The sequence below is a fragment of the Salvelinus alpinus genome, chromosome 1 (genome assembly GCF_045679555.1).
Source record: "Salvelinus alpinus chromosome 1, SLU_Salpinus.1, whole genome shotgun sequence".
Taxonomy (NCBI): domain Eukaryota; kingdom Metazoa; phylum Chordata; class Actinopteri; order Salmoniformes; family Salmonidae; genus Salvelinus; species Salvelinus alpinus.
In genome coordinates this window covers 99,750,960-99,770,023 of record NC_092086.1, presented here as the reverse complement: position 1 = coordinate 99,770,023, position 19,064 = coordinate 99,750,960, and the positions used below count along the sequence as shown (strand labels likewise).

General features: G+C 45.4%; 1 pseudogene; it reads right to left on the bottom strand.

Moving 5' to 3' along the window:
• The window catches only part of LOC139567519 (WD repeat-containing protein 70-like), a 60,647-nt pseudogene that overhangs the window by 3,561 nt on the left and 38,022 nt on the right, over positions 1 to 19,064 (bottom strand).

The following is a 19,064-nucleotide window of genomic DNA, read 5'->3' as shown; positions in this document are numbered from 1 at the left end:
TGTAATAAAACCTAATATTTCCTGGGGTAATAATGTAAGAAATAACACAAAAAAACAAAATATTGCATAGTTTCCTAGGAACGCGAAGCGAGGCGGCCATCTCTGTCGGCGCCGGAACCATTGTCTAAGCTGGAAGAGGCTTCTTGAAATTAGGGATGTCCCAGATCTTCAGAGTGTCATCACCTGGCAGAGAAAACAATGTAAACAGGGGAGTTATTCAAGAGTTATTGTAATTATTTCATGGTGGTCTGAAGTACAACTCTCTCCTGTGTTACATACTATAGGTCACATGGCCTGATAATTCTGGTACAGTGTTCTTAACTCAACAGTGACCTTCCTGGAACTAGAATGGTTTAAGAACACTGGCACCACGATGAGAGAGTCCACACAGGCATATAGAAGTCTGAGGCATGGCGGGCCAAGCAGACGGTCCAGCTTAGAGGGACATACGGCTACAACAGAACACTCATTAAGACTCCAGGGGAACCCCTCTGCTTCTGTGTATAGAATGTGTGCTGGACAGCTTTGCTGATGGTGACAGACTGGCCGTCTTTATTTGCACTTGGGGAAAAAGATTAGCTCTTTCCCCGCTGAAACAACAGAGAATGTAGGATGCGTGTTCAGACATTACAGCTTCCCTGAAAGCGCTGAGTCAAGGCTGGAGAAGAGGGACTCGCTCCAATGTATATACACACAGGCAAAGAGCTACAGTACAGTGCTGTTGAATGCACAGTCAAGCAATGCTGATGTTCATGTTAGATTGGTGGTGTACTGTAGTAGGAATGAATCAGGAAAGCATAGGCAGTGAGGCAGGCTGATAGATCTCACCTCCTCGAGATGCCAGTGTTGTACCGTCGTAGGAGAAGGTGAAACAGGAAGTGTCTATTCCTGCGGCGTGGGCCTGGCGACAGTGGAACTTGGTGTGGACCTGGGGATGGAAGAGGATAGAGGTCAAACGTATGACAAGTGAAGGTGACCCAACATTCACAGACATTGTATCAGAGTGAACATTCCGACCAATCTGAATCCACGCTTCAAGACTGCTTTGATCACGCGGATTGGAATATGTTCCGCACGGCGTCCAACAACAACAATGATGAATATGCAGATTCGGTGAGCGAGTTCATTAGGAAGTGCATTGACGATGTCGTACCCAGAGCAACGATTAAAACATTCCCAAACCAGAAACCGTGGATTAACGGCAGCATTCGCGTGAAACTGAAAGCGCGAACCACTGCTTTTAACCAGGGCAAGGTGACCGGAAACATGACCGAATACACACAGTGTAGCTATTCTCTCCGCAAGGCTATCAAACAGGCTAAGTCCCAGTACAGAGACAAAATTGAATCGCAATTCAACAGCTCAGACACAAGGGGTATGTGGCAGGGTCTACAGTCTATCACGGATTACAAAAAGAAAAGCAGCCCCGTCGCGGATCAGGATGTCTTGCTCCCAGACAGGCTAAATACCTTTTTTGCCCGCTTTGAGGATAATACAGTGCCACTGACACGGCCCACTACCAAAACCTGCGGGCTCTCCTTCACTGCAGCCGAGGTGAGTAAAACATTTAAACGTGTTAACCCTCGCAAGGCTGCAGGCCCAGACGGCATTCCCAGCCGCGTCCTCAGAGCATGCGCAGACCAGCTGGCTGGTGTGTTTACGGACATATTCAATCAATCCTTAGCCCAGTCTGCTGTTCCCACATGCTTCAAGAGGGCCACCATTGTTCCTGTTCCCAAGAAAGCTAAGGTAACTGAGCTAAACGACTACCGCCCCGTAGCACTCACTTCCGTCATCATGAAGTGCTTTGAGAGACTAGTCAAGGACCATATCACCTCCACCCTACCGGACACCCTAGACCCACTCCAATTTGCTTACCGACCCAATAGGTCCACAGACGACGCAATCGCAACCACACTGCACACTGCCCTAACCCATCTGGACAAGAGGAATACCTATGTGAGAATGCTGTTCATCGACTACAGCTCAGCATTTAACACCATAGTACCCTCCAAACTCGTCATCAAGCTCGAGACCCTGGGCCTCGACCCCGCCCTGTGCAACTGGGTCCTGGACTTCCTGACGGGCCGCCCCCAGGTGGTGAGGGTAGGTAACAACATCTCCACCCCGCTGATCCTCAACACTGGGGCCCCACAAGGGTGCGTTCTGAGCCCTCTCCTGTACTCCCTGTTCACCCACGACTGCGTGGCCATGCACGCCTCCAACTCAATCATCAAGTTTGCGGACGACACTACAGTGGTAGGCTTGATTACCAACAACGACGAGACGGCCTACAGGGAGGAGGTGAGGGCCCTCGGAGTGTGGTGTCAGGAAAATAACCTCACACTCAACGTCAACAAAACAAAGGAGATGATTGTGGACTTCAGGAAACAGCAGAGGGAGCTCCCCCCTATCCACATCGACGGGTCAGTAGTGGAGAAGGTGGAAAGTTTTAAGTTCCTCGGTGTACACATCACGGACAAACTGAATTGGTCCACCCACACAGACAGCGTTGTGAAGAAGGCGCAGCAGCGCCTCTTCAACCTCAGGAGGCTGAAGAAATTCGGCTTGTCACCAAAAGCACTCACAAACTTCTACAGATGCACAATCGAGAGCATCCTGTCGGGCTGTATCACCGCCTGGTACGGCAACTGCTCCGCACACAACCGTAAGGCTCTCCAGAGGGTAGTGAGGTCGGCAGAACGCATCACCCGGGGCAAACTACCTGCCCTCCAGGACACCTACACCACCCGATGTCACAGGAAGGCCATAAAGATCATCAAGGACAACAACCACCCAATCCACTACCTGTTCACCCCGCTATCATCCAGAAGGCGAGGTCAGTACAGGTGCATCCAAGCAGGGACCGAGAGACTGAAAAACAGCTTCTATCTCAAGGCCATCAGACTGTTAAACAGCCACCACTAACATTTAGCGGCCGCTGCCAACAAACTGACTCAGCTCCAGCCACCTTAAAAATGGGAATTGATGGAAATTATGTAAAAATGTACCACCAGCCACTTTAAACAATGCCACCTAATATAATGTTTACATACCCTACATTACACATCTCTTATGTATATGTATATACTGTACTCTATATCATCTACTGCATCTTGCCATCTTATGTAATACATGGACCACTAGCCACTTTAAACTATGCCACTTTATGTTTACATACCCTACAGTACTCATCTCATAGGTATATACCGTACTCTATACCATCTACTGCACCTTGCCTATGCCGTCTGTACCATCACTCATTCATATATCTTTATGTACATATTCTTTATCCCTTTACACTTGCGTGTATAAGGTAGTAGTTGCGGAATTGTTAGGTTAGATTACTTGTTGTTATTACTGCATTGTCGGAACTAGAAGCACAAGCATTTCGCTACACTCGCATTAACATCTGCTAACCATGTGTACGTGACTAATAAATTTGATTTGATTTGATTTGATTTGAACATTCCAGGACATTGTCTCAGAGACTGAGGTAGAAAATGCATGCTCCGTAGACTGTCAACCATCCTTAGTGAACTTCTAAACACTTTGCTAGAGGTTTTCTTTCACAAACGGATGTTGAACTCCACTCCAGTAACATAAAGCCATTTTCATGCTCCATCTCTTCAAGACAACATACGGTTTCCATTTCTTCCTAAAACACTATACCCTCAAAACCTCCAAGCTGTATGAAATCCTCCAACCTTTGCAGACAGGACACATACAGTACACACATTTGTTTGATTTTAGACTCCGGGCGTTTACCTTGGCAAGCTGAGCTGCCTGACTACTAGTCTTTGTTTTTCTCTATTCAAATTCGAAACACACTACAGTTGCCATAACTCAAGCCATGAGTCCCACACCACATTACATAGCAGACAAACCACTTAGGCCTGGGTAGGTTGGAAAGCTTACAAGTTAATAGATTTTACATGTGACTGGGGTCAGTCATAGTAATATCAATAACACTGTAGCCAATGTGTCAGGAGCGTCATATGTCCACTGACCTAACAACACCTAAATGACAATATGGTTGACATGATCAACATGTGCCACTATGGTGGTCCTCTTTAGCTCAGTTGGTAGACCATGGATAGCGGGTTCGATTCCCAGGACCACCCAGTGGTGAGTGAGTGAGTGAGTGAGTGATTGAGTGAATGAGTGAGTGTGTGTGTGTGTGCATGTTGGAGTGTCAGTGTATTATGCGTGAGGGTGTGGGTAGAGTCAGGGTGTCAATGCAAAAAGTCTGGGTAGCCATTTGATTAAGCTCTTTAAGCTCTAGACCCCCTCTCAACTTCAGCCCCGTCGATGTGAATGGGGCGTGCTCGGCCCTCCGTTTCCTGTACTCCACGATCAGCTCCTTTTGTCTTGCTGACATTGAGGGAGAGGTTGTTGCCCTGGCACCACACTGCCAGGTCTCTGACCTCATCCCTGTAGGCTGTCTCATCGTTGTTGGGGATCAGGCCTACCATCGTTGTGTCATTGGCAAGCTTAATGATAGTCTTGGAGTCGTGCGCGGCTACGCAGTCCTGGGCGAACAGGAAGTACAGGAGGGGACTAAGCACGAACCACTGAGGGGCCCTCGTGCTGAGGGTCAGCGTGGCGGATGTGTTTTGCCTACCCTCACCACCTGGGGGGCGGCCCGTCAGGAAGTCCATGATCCAGTTGCAGAGGGAGGTGTTTAATCCCAGGGTCCTTAGTTTAGTGATGAGCTTGGAGTCAATGAACAGCATTCTCACGCAGGTTAAAGGACAGTGTAGAGTGCAATAGATTGCGTCATCTGTGGATCTGTTGTGGCAGTATGGGAATTGGAGTGGATCCAGGGTGTCTGGGATGATGGTGGCTACAGATGTGAGTGCTGCGGATTGATAGTCATTTAGACAGTTTTCCTTAGTGTTCTTGGACACAGGGACTATGATGGTCTGCTTGAAAAATGTTGGTATTACAGACTGGGTCAGGGAGATGTTGGAAATGTCAGTGAAGACACATGCCAGCTGGACAGTGCATGCTCTGATTATGTGTCCTGGTATTCCATCTGGCTCTGCAGCCTTGTGAAAGTTAACCTGTTTAAAAAGGTCTTACTCACATCGGCTACAGAGAGTGGCATAACACAGTTGTCCGAAACAGCTGGTGCTATCATGCATGGTTCAGTGTTGCTTGCCTCGAATTGAGCATAGAAGGTATTTAGCTCATCTGGTAAAATCACGTCACTGGACAGCTTGCGTCTGGGTTTCTCTTTGTAATCTGTGATAGTTTGCAAGCCTTGCCACATCTGACTAGCGTCAGAGCCAGTGTAGAAGGATTCGATCTTGGTCCTGTATTGACACTTTGCCTGTTTGCTGGTTTGTTGGTTTGAGTAGCGGGATTTCTTATGTGTCCGGAATAGTGTCCCGCTCCTTGAAAGCTGCAGCTCTAGCCTTTAGCTCAGTGCGGACGTTGCTTGTAATTCATGGCTTCTGGTTGGGATATGTACGTACGGTCACTGTGGGGACAACATCGTAAATGCTCTTATTAATGAAGCTGGTGACAGATGTGGGAAACTCCTCAATGCCATCGGATGAATCCCAGAACATATTCGCCCCACAGGGAGAGTTTTGTATGCATCTCTGTATGTAAAGGTGATCTAGAGTTTTGTATGCATCTCTGTATGTAAAGGTGATCTAGAGTTTTGTATGCATCTCTGTATGTAAAGGTGATCTAGAGTTTTGTATGCATCTCTGTATGTAAAGGTGATCTAGAGTTTTGTATGCATCTCTGTATGTAAAGGTGATCTAGAGTTTTGTATGCATCTCTGTATGTAAAGGTGATCTAGAGTTTTTTATGCATCTCTGTATGTAAAGGTGATCTAGAGTTTTGTATGCATCTCTGTATGTAAAGGTGATCTAGAGTTTTGTATGCATCTCTGTACGTAAAGGTGATCTAGAGTTTTGTATGCATCTCTGTATGTAAAGGTGATCTAGAGTTTTGTATGCATCTCTGTATGTAAAGGTGATCTAGAGTTTTGTATGCATCTGTAAGTAAAGGTGATCTAGAGTTTTGTATGCATTTCTGTATGTAAAGGTGATCTAGAGTTTTTTCGCCTCTAGTTGCACAGTTGACATGCTGGTAGAAATTAGATAAAAAGGATTTCAGTTTTCCTGCATTAAAATCACCGGCCACTAGGAACACCGTCTCTGGATGAGCCGTTTCTTGTTTGCTTATGGCCTTTTACAGCTTGTCTTTATGCTAGCATCAGTTTGTGGTGGTATATAGACCGTTTTTTCCCGAAACTGTCTCGGTAAATAGTATGGTCTACAGCTGATCATGAGGTATTCTAATTTAGGGAGCAGAACCTCAGGACTTCCTTAATATTAGAGATCACGCACCAGCTGTTCTTAACAAAAAGGCACATGCCCCCTCCCCTGAGTTTACTCAAAGCTGCTGTTCTGTCCTGCTGATAAAGAGAAAAACTTGATAGGATAGTCTCGAACAGGTGCTCGTCCAGTTTATTCTCCAGTGATTGCACGTTCGCCAATAGAACAGAGGGTAGAGGCGGCTTATCCACGGAAACATTATGTACAAAAAAAGTTAAGAGCATCGACGAAAGAAATAGCACAGGAGCCCGTAAAACGGCCGCTATTCCCTCCAGCGCCATCTCTCTTTAGGAGTCTCGATGGGGTTATGGTAAATTGGTGTTGACGTAGCACAGTTAGGCTACTGATTGAGATAAAAGCTAGTGGCCACCAACATTCATCTCAGCTCCCTAACCATGTCCACTCAGCCTGCCTGAAGGTGTTTCCAAGATGGCCTCCCTCCCATCAAATATGGTTTCTCTGTGCTTACTGCTTACTCAGTTTGTTACAGTGCAGCAGCTCCTGTGGTGGTAGAGTGGCTGTGTGTGCCAAGGCCCACAGGTCTGTACTGTTGGCATTGCCCCAATGTGCTTTCAACATGGAATGGCACAGAGAGTTATAACCTTATGCTGCTCAGCACAAAAACAAAGCTGCTCAGAAAGTGCATGAGAGAAAAACTCTAGAGATGAACATCTGTACAGCCCAGCTAGTACTGAGGTTAAATTTGAAACTGAAGATAACCAGACTGGAATGATAGTGATGAGGTTCTCTATTCTATGATATAAAGACATATCTGCCTCTGCCCTCTACCTGCTTCATTCCTGTGTGACTTGGCAGTGAGCTCTGGCCAGCATACCTTGGTTTTACCTGTGCTGAGTACAACCAGACTACCAAGTTAAATCACAAACAGACAGCTTTTAACACATAGGTAAAATACTTCCCATCACTCAAACATAGACAACCAGTATTTATGTATGTAAACATTCATAAATTCTAAACAATAATCAAATAAATAAATGGTCAAATATAGCAACAAGGGAATTTCAGTCAGCGAGAAAAGGTATTTGAGATGGAGGGAGGGAAAAAAAGACCGAGAGCAAGGAAACAAAATAATAATATTGCCAGGGAAAGAGAGGAGTGGAACAAGTGGTGGTGTACTGACGATAGAGATGAAACAGGGCCGTAAGCATTTCCATACTAAGTGGAGGGACGTTATTAAGCTGGAACCGAGCGAGAACGCTGATAGCGATATACAGTGCATTCGGAAAGTATTCAGACCCCAAGAATTTTTACACATTTTGTTTTATGTTACAGCCTTATTCTAAAATGTATTGAATTGTTTCCCCCCCCTCAATCAATACACAATACCCTATAATGACAAAGTAAAAACAGGTTCTTAGAAATGTTTGCAAACGTATTAAAAATAAAAAACTGAAATATCACATTTACATAAGTATTCAGACCCTTTACTCAGTACTTTGTTGAAGTACCTTTTGCAGCGATTACAGCCTTGTCATAGCTGTATTTGGGGAGTTTCTTCCATTCTTCGCTGCACATCTATTTTCAGGTCTTGCGAGAGATGTTCGATCGGGTTCAAGTCCAAGCTCTAGCTGGGTCACTCATTCAGAGACTCCTGCGTTGTCTTGGCTGTGTGCTTAGGGTCATTGTCCTGTTAGGTGAACCTTCGCCCCAGTCTGAGGTCCTGAGCTGTTACAAATCCCTTTGGCCCGACAGTCTAGGGGGGATGGTAATGGGACCCGTAACACAACTCATGCAAATTATAGTAGTGAAAACGTAACAGTGAGAACAAATAACACAGACAACTTAATTACCGTCAAACACTAAATGTTTATTTATAAACACACGGTAAATGGGGGGGAAGCAGGAAAAGGGGCTGAGCGGGACCCAAGGAATGAAAGAATAATAATTCAAAAACACCCCTAAGCTAGACTAGCCTACTTCACAAACAGCTAACTAACTAACCAAAAATACAGGGGGTGGTCCGCCCAGTTCTAACTAGTGTTTTTAACAATGTTTAACTACGGGTAGTGTAGCCCAAGGGCGACTTGTCTGGTTACCCCCTTTTCCCACCATCAAACAAACACTCAAACACCATAACCAAAACAATACTCACAGGTGGGGACAAAGTGACATGCAGATGCAAAACACACAAGCGATCTACAGACAGAAGGCATGTTACAAAGAGATTGAGCTGGGGAGAAAACAACTGACAGGGGTTTTAAACCAAGGGAAAGGGACTGTGATTGGGTAAGGGAATAGGAGCAGGTGTCTTCCGATTAGCGACTGATTGATGACTGATTGGGGAATGATTATTGTCACCTGTGAGTAGGGGAGAAGGAGAGAAAAGAAATACACACAGGATACACACAGAACACTTGTATCCGTAACACCCCCACCATTAAAAGTGCAACCCTAGTGATTGCGAACACATTTACAAAACATATAAACATCATTATTTTTCTATCAGGCGTTTGAAGCACATAATCAGTTTCACTTAATTTCTTCTCAATGAAATAAGGACCAGAGAAACGAGCTGACAGTGAAGATCCTGGAACAGGCAATAACACCAGTACTTGGTCACCTGGCCGTAGTGGACGAGAAACAGCCTCTTTATCATAGTGTCTTTTCATGCTCCTTTGGGAGGAAGACAGAGCTTCCTTTGCAAGAGCACAGGCTTGGTGTAGGCTCTCCCGAAAGCGACTAACGTAGTCCAACACATTTTCATCTCCTGTACACAACTCTTGGGACAAAAACTGTTCTTTAAGAACTTTCATTGGTCCTCTCACTGTGTGACCAAACACTAGTTCAGCCGGGCTGAAACCCAGGGACTCCTGTACAGTTTCACGAGCAGCAAACAAAACTAGAGGAACTCCCTCATCCCAATCTTTCTCAGATTCCAAACAATATTTACGTAGCATAGACTTCAACGTCTGATGCCAACGTTCAAGTGCACCCTGAGACTCTGGGTGATAGGCGCTTGACACACGGTGCGTAATTGACAAGGATTTTAACACCTGCTTGAAAAACTTTGTACCACCTTAGGTAATCCGAATGTCGTGAAGAATTTAATTAAGGCTTTACTCACTACCGGGGCTGTAATCCTTCACAGAGGAATGGCCTCGGGGTATCTTGTTGCCATACACATAATTGTCAACAGAAACTGGTTACCCGATTTTGTCTTCGGTAACGGTCCAACACAATCAACCACCACATGTTCGAATGGTTCACCTATGACAGGTATTGGACAAAGAGGAGCGGGAGGAATAACCTGATTTGGTTTTCCTGTTATCTGACATGTGTGGCATGTACGACAGTACTGAGCCACATCTTGTTTTAAACCTGGCCAAAAGAAATGGCGAAGAATCCGATCATAAGTTTTTGTGATTCCTAAATGACCAGACCACTGGTGATCATGAGCAAGGGATAACACATTTTGTCGAAAGGCTGTAGGAACCACTATTTGGTAAACAGCATTCCAATCTCCGCCCGCGTCATCATGGGATGTCCATTTACGCATGAGGAGATTACCATCAATGAAGTAAGCCACGTTTTTCTTCTTTACCTCTTCCAATGAGACAACACTAGAAAAACATTTAGCAAGCTTGGTGTCAACCTTTTGGTTAGCAACCAGCTGCTCACGAGTGACTGGTAACTGTATTGCATCAGCAATAAGTTCAACATTCTTCGCTTCTTTCCTGGGCTGTTTGTCAGAGGTGATCAGCTTCCCAGAGGTAGCGCACAACCCATCCTCTTGATCATCCTCTTTGAACAGAACAGTGTTCGACAAATCTATCACGTCACTCTCTTGTCGTGCCTGAGCACGAGTGACAGCACAAGCAGGGAACACATGTGGATAACTCTGTGCCAGCTCATTGGAGAGAGAGTGGTCACTTTTATCCAATACGGGTACTACCTTTCCTCTGGCAATATCGTTACCCATTATAAAGGTCACACCTTTTACTGGCAACATGGGACGTACCCCCACTCTGAATATTCCACTGATTAACTCAGAGTGTACTTTCACAAAGTGCAATGGCACTGGGACAAAACCCATTTCTATACCCTGAACTAACACACTGGAACCACAGTATGTATCGTCGGATAAGGGCAACACATCAGACAATATAAACGACTGCGCCGCACCAGTATCTCTAAGGATTTTAACCGGACGCTGAGACGCTTCGTCATTCGCTAGGGACACAAACCCCTCGAAAATGAACGGTTCATAACTACGGTCGGGAACTGGGACTTTCAAAATACATTTACCCTTAGGCACCTGTTTCGTTTCAGACCTCACAACCGTACGAATTAGACCAACACCTGTTGGTGGCTTGGCACGAAGAGGCATCCCTTGTTTACGTTTTAGCAGGAAGCAATCATTAATCATATGTCCCACCTTATGACAATAGAAACAGGGACGCTCATTTTTCTGGCGTGCTTGATATACTGCTGGCCGACTAGGGCTATAAGTACGCAATTCTGTAACTCTACTCTCAGTATGAGCCGAAAACACACTCTTGTGCGTCAACACAAACTCGTCTGCCAACACAGACGTTTCTGACAGGGAGGATACTTTCTGTTCGTTTAGGTACACTACAATGCGTTCAGGTAAGCAATTTTTAAACTCTTCCAACAAAATTAACTCCCGGAGAGAGTTAAAATCAGTTACCTTGCTAGCAGCATGCCATTTATCAAACAGATTTCCCTTCTCTCTAGCAAATTCCACATAAGTCTTACTAGAAGACTTCTTATGAGACCTAAATCTCTGTCGGTATGCCTCAGGCACAAGCTCATAGGCGCGAAGAACAGTAGCTTTGACCACTTCATAATTTAAACTGTCTTCAAGAGGTAGCGCTGACAAAACCTCTTGGGCTTTACCAGTTAATTTACACTGAAGTAATAGGCACCATACCTCTTTAGGCCATTTCAAGGCTACGGCTATACGTTCAAATACACAAAAATAGGAGTCAACCTCTGACTCTCTGAACAAAGGTACCAAGGCAATCTGCCTACTAATGTCAAAAGTGTTGGGAGCTCTAGTTGGTGAGGACGGCTCACTAACAGTCACTGCAGGAACGAAGGCTAGCCTCGCTGTCTCTGCCTCCAGTTCCATCTGGCGCATTTTTAACTCCATCTGCCGCTGTTCTCGTTCTTTTTCTGCCTCAATTTTACACATCTCCAAATCTAACTGCCGCTGTTCTCGTTCTGCCTCAATTTTACACATCTCCAACTGGAGAGTCTCTCGCCTAATTTGGGCTCTCTCTTCCGCCTCCAGTTGGAACTGTATTGACCGGACATCCCTCCTGGTATCACCGGTTGACTGTGGGGAGAGTGGATCAAAACAGGGCAATGTGGCTGGAGCTTTAGCCTCGCCCTCAGACACCACTGGGCTTAGAGGAGCAGCAACATCCCCTACAGGGGTAGTAGGCTCAGGCAGCGGTAATACAAGCACCTGTTCTTCCAACAAAACATTCAACACTAGTTGTTTAACCTCCGCTTTAACTACATTCTGTGGAATCAATACTGAATAATGGTCAGCCAAGGTCATTAAATCAACTCTACAACACCTATCAAAAACCTCCCACGAAGGGTTATCCAAAAAGGACTTCAAATCAAATGTAGCCATTTTTAAATACTACACAGAGCCAACAAATAGCAAACACTAATTCTACTTTAGCTATAATGTTCAACACTGAACTAGACCACTAAAACAATCTGCACAAGCAGTATGGGTGTCAGTAATGACAGATCCCGGATGAGCCCCCACTTATGTTACGAATCCCTTTGGCCCGACAGTCTAGGGGGGATGGTAATGGGACCATCCCCCATAGTTCTAACTAGTGTTTTTAACAATGTTTAACTACGGGTAGTGTAGCCCAAGGGCGACTTGTCTGGTTACCCCCTTTTCCCACCATCGAACAAACACTCAAACACCATAACCAAAACAATACTCACAGGTGGGGACAAAGTGACATGCAGATGCAAAACACACAAGCGATCTACAGACAGAAGGCATGTTACAAAGAGATTGAGCTGGGGAGAAAACAACTGACAGGGGTTTTAAACCAAGGGAAAGGGACTGTGATTGGGTATGGGAATAGGAGCAGGTGTCTTCCGATTAGCTACTGATTGATGACTGATTGGGGAATGATTATTGTCACCTGTGAGTAGGGGAGAAGGAGAGAAAAGAAATACACACAGGATACACACAGAACACTTGTATCCGTAACATGAGCGCTCTGAAGAAGGTTTTCATCAAGGATCTCCCTGTACTTTTCTCCATTCATCTTTCCCTCGATCCTGACTAGTCTCCCAGTCCCTGCCACTGAAAAACATACCCACAGCATGATGCTGCCACCACCATGCTTCACCGTAGGAATGGTGCCAGGTTTCCGCCAGACGTGACACTTGGCATTCAGGCCAAAGAGTTCAATCTTGATTTCATCAGACCAGAGAATGTTTCTCATGGTCTGAGTCCTTTAGGTGCCTTTTGGCAAACTGATGACAGTGGGCTGTCATGTGCCTTTTACTGAGGAGTGGCTTCCATCGGGCCACTCTACCATAAAGGCCTGATTGGTGGAGTGCTGGTTGTCCTTCTGGAAGGTTCTCCCGTCTCCACAGAGGAACTCTGGAGCTCTGTCAGAGTGACCATTGTGTTCTTGGTCACCTCCCTGACCAAGGCCCTTCTCCCCCGATTGCTCAGTTTGGCTGGGCGGCCAACTCTAGGAAGAGTCTTGGTGGTTCTTAACTTCTTCCATTTAAGAATGATGGAGGCCACTGTGTTCTTGGGGACCTTCAATGCTGCAGATATTTTTTGGTACTCTTCCCCTTCCCCATATCTGTGCCTCGGAGCTCTCGGACTATTCCTCCGACCTTGTGGCTTGGATTTTGCTCTGACATGCACTGTCAACTGTGGGACCTTAAATAGACAGGTGTGTGCCTTTCCAAATCATGTCCAATCAATTGAATTTACCACAGGTGGACTCCAATCAATGGAAGGATGATCAATGGGAACAGGATGCACCTGAGTTCGATTTTGAGTGTCATAGTAAAGGGTATGAATACTTCTGTAAATAAGGTATCTGTTTTTTATTTTTTATTAAATTTGCAAAAATTTCTAAAAACCTGTTTTCACTTTTTCGTTATGCGGTATTGTGTGTAGATTACTGATGATATTTTTTTATTGAATCCATTTTAGAATAAGGATGTAACATAACAAAATGTGTAAGCAGTTAAAGGGTCTGAATACCTCCCGAATGCACTGTACCTTCAGCCTCAGATAACACACACACACACGTATCCAGACTGTTGATCCCTCAGCGTCTCTCTCCGTTTATTTCCAGTCCTCTCCACCACTTGGCCTTTGCACCTTTTTCTAACTTTATTTTATTTTAGCATTATAATATTTTCCCTCGTATTGCCGAACCCATTTTCTTTTAACTTGTTTATTGAACACAGTGATTTGTTTTTCATGGTCAAAAGTTCACAATGTTAAATGAAAAACTGGCAAATTGTAATTCTCTCTGTGTTGAGATTAAAACTAAGACAACATCTGGTAGCTCTCTTAACCTACAAATAATACATTTTGCATACCACAAGAATTAAATTCGCTTTTCTTACTGTGATAAATGTGACAACCAAGAACTAAGTTCATATTTTGGGTCAAATGATCTAATTTAAGAGCTCCTAAATATTTTTGAAAATCAAGCAATAACAAGAAGTTCTTACTTTTGCTAAACTGAGCAATGTGACCTCTACTTGAGCTTTGGGAAGTGGGGTATTTTTTCTCCCAGCCCAAAATACAGACATGAGGTAAGCTTTGATTACAGGGAGATTTGATTACTGTTGACATATTTCAGCCCTTTTTCTGCACCCCATCATCAGGAGGGGAAAGTGAAAGGGGAAGGGAGAGACAGAGAGAGAGGGGAAGAAGGAGATCGAGAGTAGCTGAGAGATGAAGAGGAATGAAGAAAAACCAAAAGATTGTGCCTTCGTGACAGTCAAGTTTTCAACCACCAGGAAAAGCTCTTCTGAGATTTGCGAATCCTGTTTGCTCTATGCAGAGCCCCAAATTCTTCTGATTTCACCCATTGACGGCTCTGCGCAGACCTTCTTTTTTTATAAGGAGCACGTGCCAAGTTGAAAAAATATATTAAAGCTAGAATTCTTAGTTTTTCTAGGCGCACTGGTGCTCCTAAATAAAAATTCCAGGTTTCACAGCAAAATGTTTTGGCGCATATGCCAGTAAAATGTTTGCACTGTAGAGCCCTGGGGAAGAACCTTCCTAATAGTGACCAATAAATCACACTGACTTAGCTATTCTACCTAAGTCATTCATGGTAAGTGATGGTAAATCAACCATCATTGTGCCAACAAAACACATAATGCAATTGTGTTACTTATTACAATCATATAATGGGTTTTCCTGAATACATTCTTACAGGTGTGCAGGTTTCAAGGTTTTATGTGGTCATTTCCTGATGTTGGATGGCAGCAACTCCTGATGTTGGTTTGTTTCCCGTGTTAAGCCTAGCTTCCTGTTCTGCACCAGGTTATGAGACTGGAGGCTCTTCCTCAGTATTTAAAAAAAAAAAAAAATTCACCTTTATTTAACCAGGTAGGCTAGTTGAGAACAAGTTCTCATTTACAACTGGGACCTGGCCAAGATAAAGCAAAGCAGTGTGAACAGACAACAACACAGACTTACACATGGAGTAAACAATAAACAAGTCAATAACATAGTAGGGGAAAAAAAAGAAAAAAAAAGAGAATCTATATACAATGTGTGCAAAAGGCATGAGGAGGTAGGCAATAAATAGGCCATAGGAGCGAATAATTACAATTTAGCAGATTAACACTGGGGTGATAAATCATCAGATGATCATGTGCAAATAGAGATACTGGTGTGCAAAAGAGCAGAAAAGTAAAGTAAATAAAAACAGTATGGGGATGAGGTAGGTAAATTGGGTGGGCTATATACCGATGGATTATGTACAGCTGCAGCGATCGGTTAGCTGCTCAGATAGCAGATGTTTAAAGTTGTTGAGGGAGATAAAAGTCTCCAACTTCAGAGATTTTTGCAATTCGTTCCAGTCGCGAAAGGCGGCCAAATGAGGTTTTGGCTTTAGGGATGATCAGTGAGATACACCTGCTGGAGCGCGTGCTACGGGTGGGTGTTGCCATCGTGACCAGTGAACTGAGATAAGGCGGCGCTTTACCTAGCATAGCCTTGTAGATGACCTGGAGCCAGTGGGTCTAACGACGAACATGCAGCGAGGGCCAGCCGACTAGAGCATACAGATCGCAGTGGTGGGTGGTATAAGGTGCTTTAGTAACAAAACGGATGGCACTGTGATAAACTGCATCCAGTTTGCTGAGTAGAGTATTGGAAGCTATTTTGTAGGTGACGTCGCCGAAGTCGAGGATCAGTAGGATAGTCAGTTTTACTAGGGTAAGTTTGGCGGCGTGAGTGAAGGAGGCTTTGTTGCGAAATAGAAAGCCGACTCTCGATTTAATTTTGTATTGGAGATGTTTGATATGAGTCTGGAAGGAGAGTTTGCAGTCTAGCCAGACACCTAGGTACTTATAGATGTCCACATATTCTAGGTCGGAATCATCCAGGGTGGTGATGCGAGTCGGGCGTGCGGGTGCAGGCAGCGACCGGTTGAAAAGAATGCATTTGGTTTTACTAGCATTTAAGAGCAGTTGGAGGCCACGGAAGGAGTGTTGTATGGCATTGAAGCTCGTTTGGAGGTTAGATAGCACAGTGTCCAAGGAAGGGACAGAAGTATACAGAATGGTGTCGTCTGCGTAGAGGTGGATCAGGGAATCGCCCGCAGCAAGAGCGACATCATTGATATATACAGAGAAAAGAGTCGGCCCGAGAATTGAACCCGGTGGTACCCCCATAGAGACTGCCAGAGGACCGGACAACATGCCCTCCGATTTGACACACTGAACTCTGTCTGCGAAGTAGTTGGTGAACCAGGCAAGGCAGTCATTAGAAAAACCGAGGCTACTGAGTCTGCCGATAAGAATATGGTGATTGACAGAGTCGAAAGCCTTAGCCAGGTCGATGAAGACGGCTGCACAGTACTGTCTTTTATCGATGGCGGTTATGATATCGTTTAGTACCTTGAGCGTGGCTGAGGTGCACCCGTGACCGGCTCGGAAACCGGATTGCACAGCGGAGAAGGTACGGTGGGATTCGAGATGGTCAGTGATCTGTTTGTTGACTTGGCTTTCGAAGACCTTAGATAGGCAGGGCAGGATGGATATAGGTCTGTAACAGTTTGGGTCCAGGGTGTCTCCCCATTTGAAGAGGAGGATGACCGCGGCAGCTTCCCAATCCTTGGGGATCTCAGATGATACGAAGGAGAGGTTGAACAGGCTGGTAATAGGGGGTGCGACAATGGCGGCGGACAGTTTCAGAAATAGAGGGTCCAGATTGTCAAGCCCAGCTGATTTGTACGGGTCCAGGTTTTGCAGCTCTTTCAGAACATCTGCTATCTGGATTTGGGTAAAGGAGAAGCTGGGGACGCTTGGGCGAGTAGCAGCGGGGGGGGCGGAGCTGTTGGCCAAGGTTGGAGTAGCCAGGAGGAAGGCATGGCCAGCCGTTGAGAAATGCTTGTTGAAGTCTTCGATTATCACAGATTTATCGGTGGTGACCGTGTTACCTAGCCTCAGTGCAGTGGGCAGCTGGGAGGAGGTGCTCTTGTTCTCCATGGACTTTACAGTGTCCCAGAACTTTTTGGAGTTAGAGCTACAGGATGCAAATTTCTGCTTGAAAAAGCTGGCCTTTGCTTTCCTGACTGACTGCGTGTATTGGTTCCTGACTTCCCTGAACAGTTGCATATCGCGGGGACTATTCGATGCTATTGCAGTTCGCCACAGGATGTTTTTGTGCTGGTCGAGGGCAGTCAGGTCTGGAGAGAACCAAGGGCTATATCTGTTCTTAGTTCTGCATTTTTTGAACGGAGCATGCTTGTCTAAGATGGTGAGGAAGTTACTTTTAAAGAATGACCAGGCATCCTCAACTGACGGGATGAGGTCAATATCCTTCCAGGATACCCGGGCCAGGTCTATTAGAAAGGCCTGCTCGCAGAAGTGTTTTAGGGAGCGTTTGACAGTGATGAGGGGTGGTCGTTTGACCGCGGACCCGTAGCGGATACAGGCAATGAGGCAGTGATCGCTGAGATCCTGATTGAAGACAGCAGAGGTGTATTTGGAGGGCAAGTTGGTCAGGATAATGTCAATTAGGGTGCCCATGTTTACGGATTTAGGGTTGTACCTGGTGGGTTCCTTGATGATTTGTGTGAGATTGAGGGCATCTAGCTTAGATTGTAGGACTGCCGGGGTGTTAAGCATATCCCAGTTTAGGTCACCTAACAGAACAAACTCTGAAGCTAGATGGGGGGCGATCAATTCACAGATGGTGTCCAGGGCACAGCTGGGAGCTGAGTGGGGTCGGTAGCAGGCGGCAACAGTGAGAGACGTATTTCTGGAGAGATTAATTTTTAAAATTAGAAGTTCGAACTGTTTGGGCATAGACCTGGAAAGTATGACAGAACTTTGCAGGCTATCTCTGCAGTATATTGCAACTCCTCCCCCTTTGGCAGTTCTATCTTGACGGAAAGTGTTATAGTTGGGTATGGAAATCTCAGAATTTTTGGTGGCCTTCCTAAGCCAGGATTCAGACACGACAAGGACATCAGGGTTGGCAGAGTGTGCTAAAGCAGTGAGTAAAACAATCTTAGGGAGGAGGCTTCTGATGTTGACATGCATGAAACCAAGGCTTTTTCGATCACAGAAGTCAACAAATGAGGGTGCCTGGGGACATGCAGGGCCTGGGTTTACCTCCACATCACCCGAGGAACAGAGGAGTAGTAGGATGAGGGTGCGGCTAAAGGCTATCAAAACTGGTCACCTAGAGCGTTGGGGACAAGGAATAAAAGGAGCAGATTTATGGGCGTGGTAGAATATATTCAGGGCATAATGTGCAGACAGGGGTATGGTGGGGTGCGGGTACAGCGGAGGTAAGCCCAGGCACTGGGTGATGATAAGAGAGGTTGTATCTCTGGACATGCTGGTTATAATGGGTGAGGTCACCGCATGTGTGGGAGGTGGGACAAAGGAGGTATCAGAGGTATTAGGAGTGGAACTATGGGCTCCATTGAAAACTGAAACAATGATAACTAACCCGAACAACAGTATACAAGGCATATTGATATTTGAGAGAGACATATAGTAAGGCATAAAGTAATCGCAGGTCTTGATTGGGAGAGCTAGCTAAAACAACAGGTGAGACAACAGCAGCTAGTCAGCTAACACAACAACAGCAGGTAAAATGGCGATGACTAGGCAGAGAGGGTCGGATTAACTACACACAGAACCTGAGTTAAAACACAGGGCCGACAGATAAACACAAATAAACAGAATGGAGTACCGTGATTAATGGACAGTCCAGCAGGCATCAGCTATGTAGCCAAGTGATCGTAGTGTCCAGGGGGGAGCAGTGGATGGAACAGGGAGGCCGTCACCACGCTAGCACGCGGCGTTTAAAGTTAGTAGCCCGGGGGTGGTCTGCTCAGACGGAGGCCGGTTGAGGGCACAGCGGATGGAGTATTCGTCGGCAGACTGATTAGCTGGTTAGCTACTGGAGGTTCTTGAAAGTGTTCCAAAGTTAAAAATAATAGCGATTCCGTATCA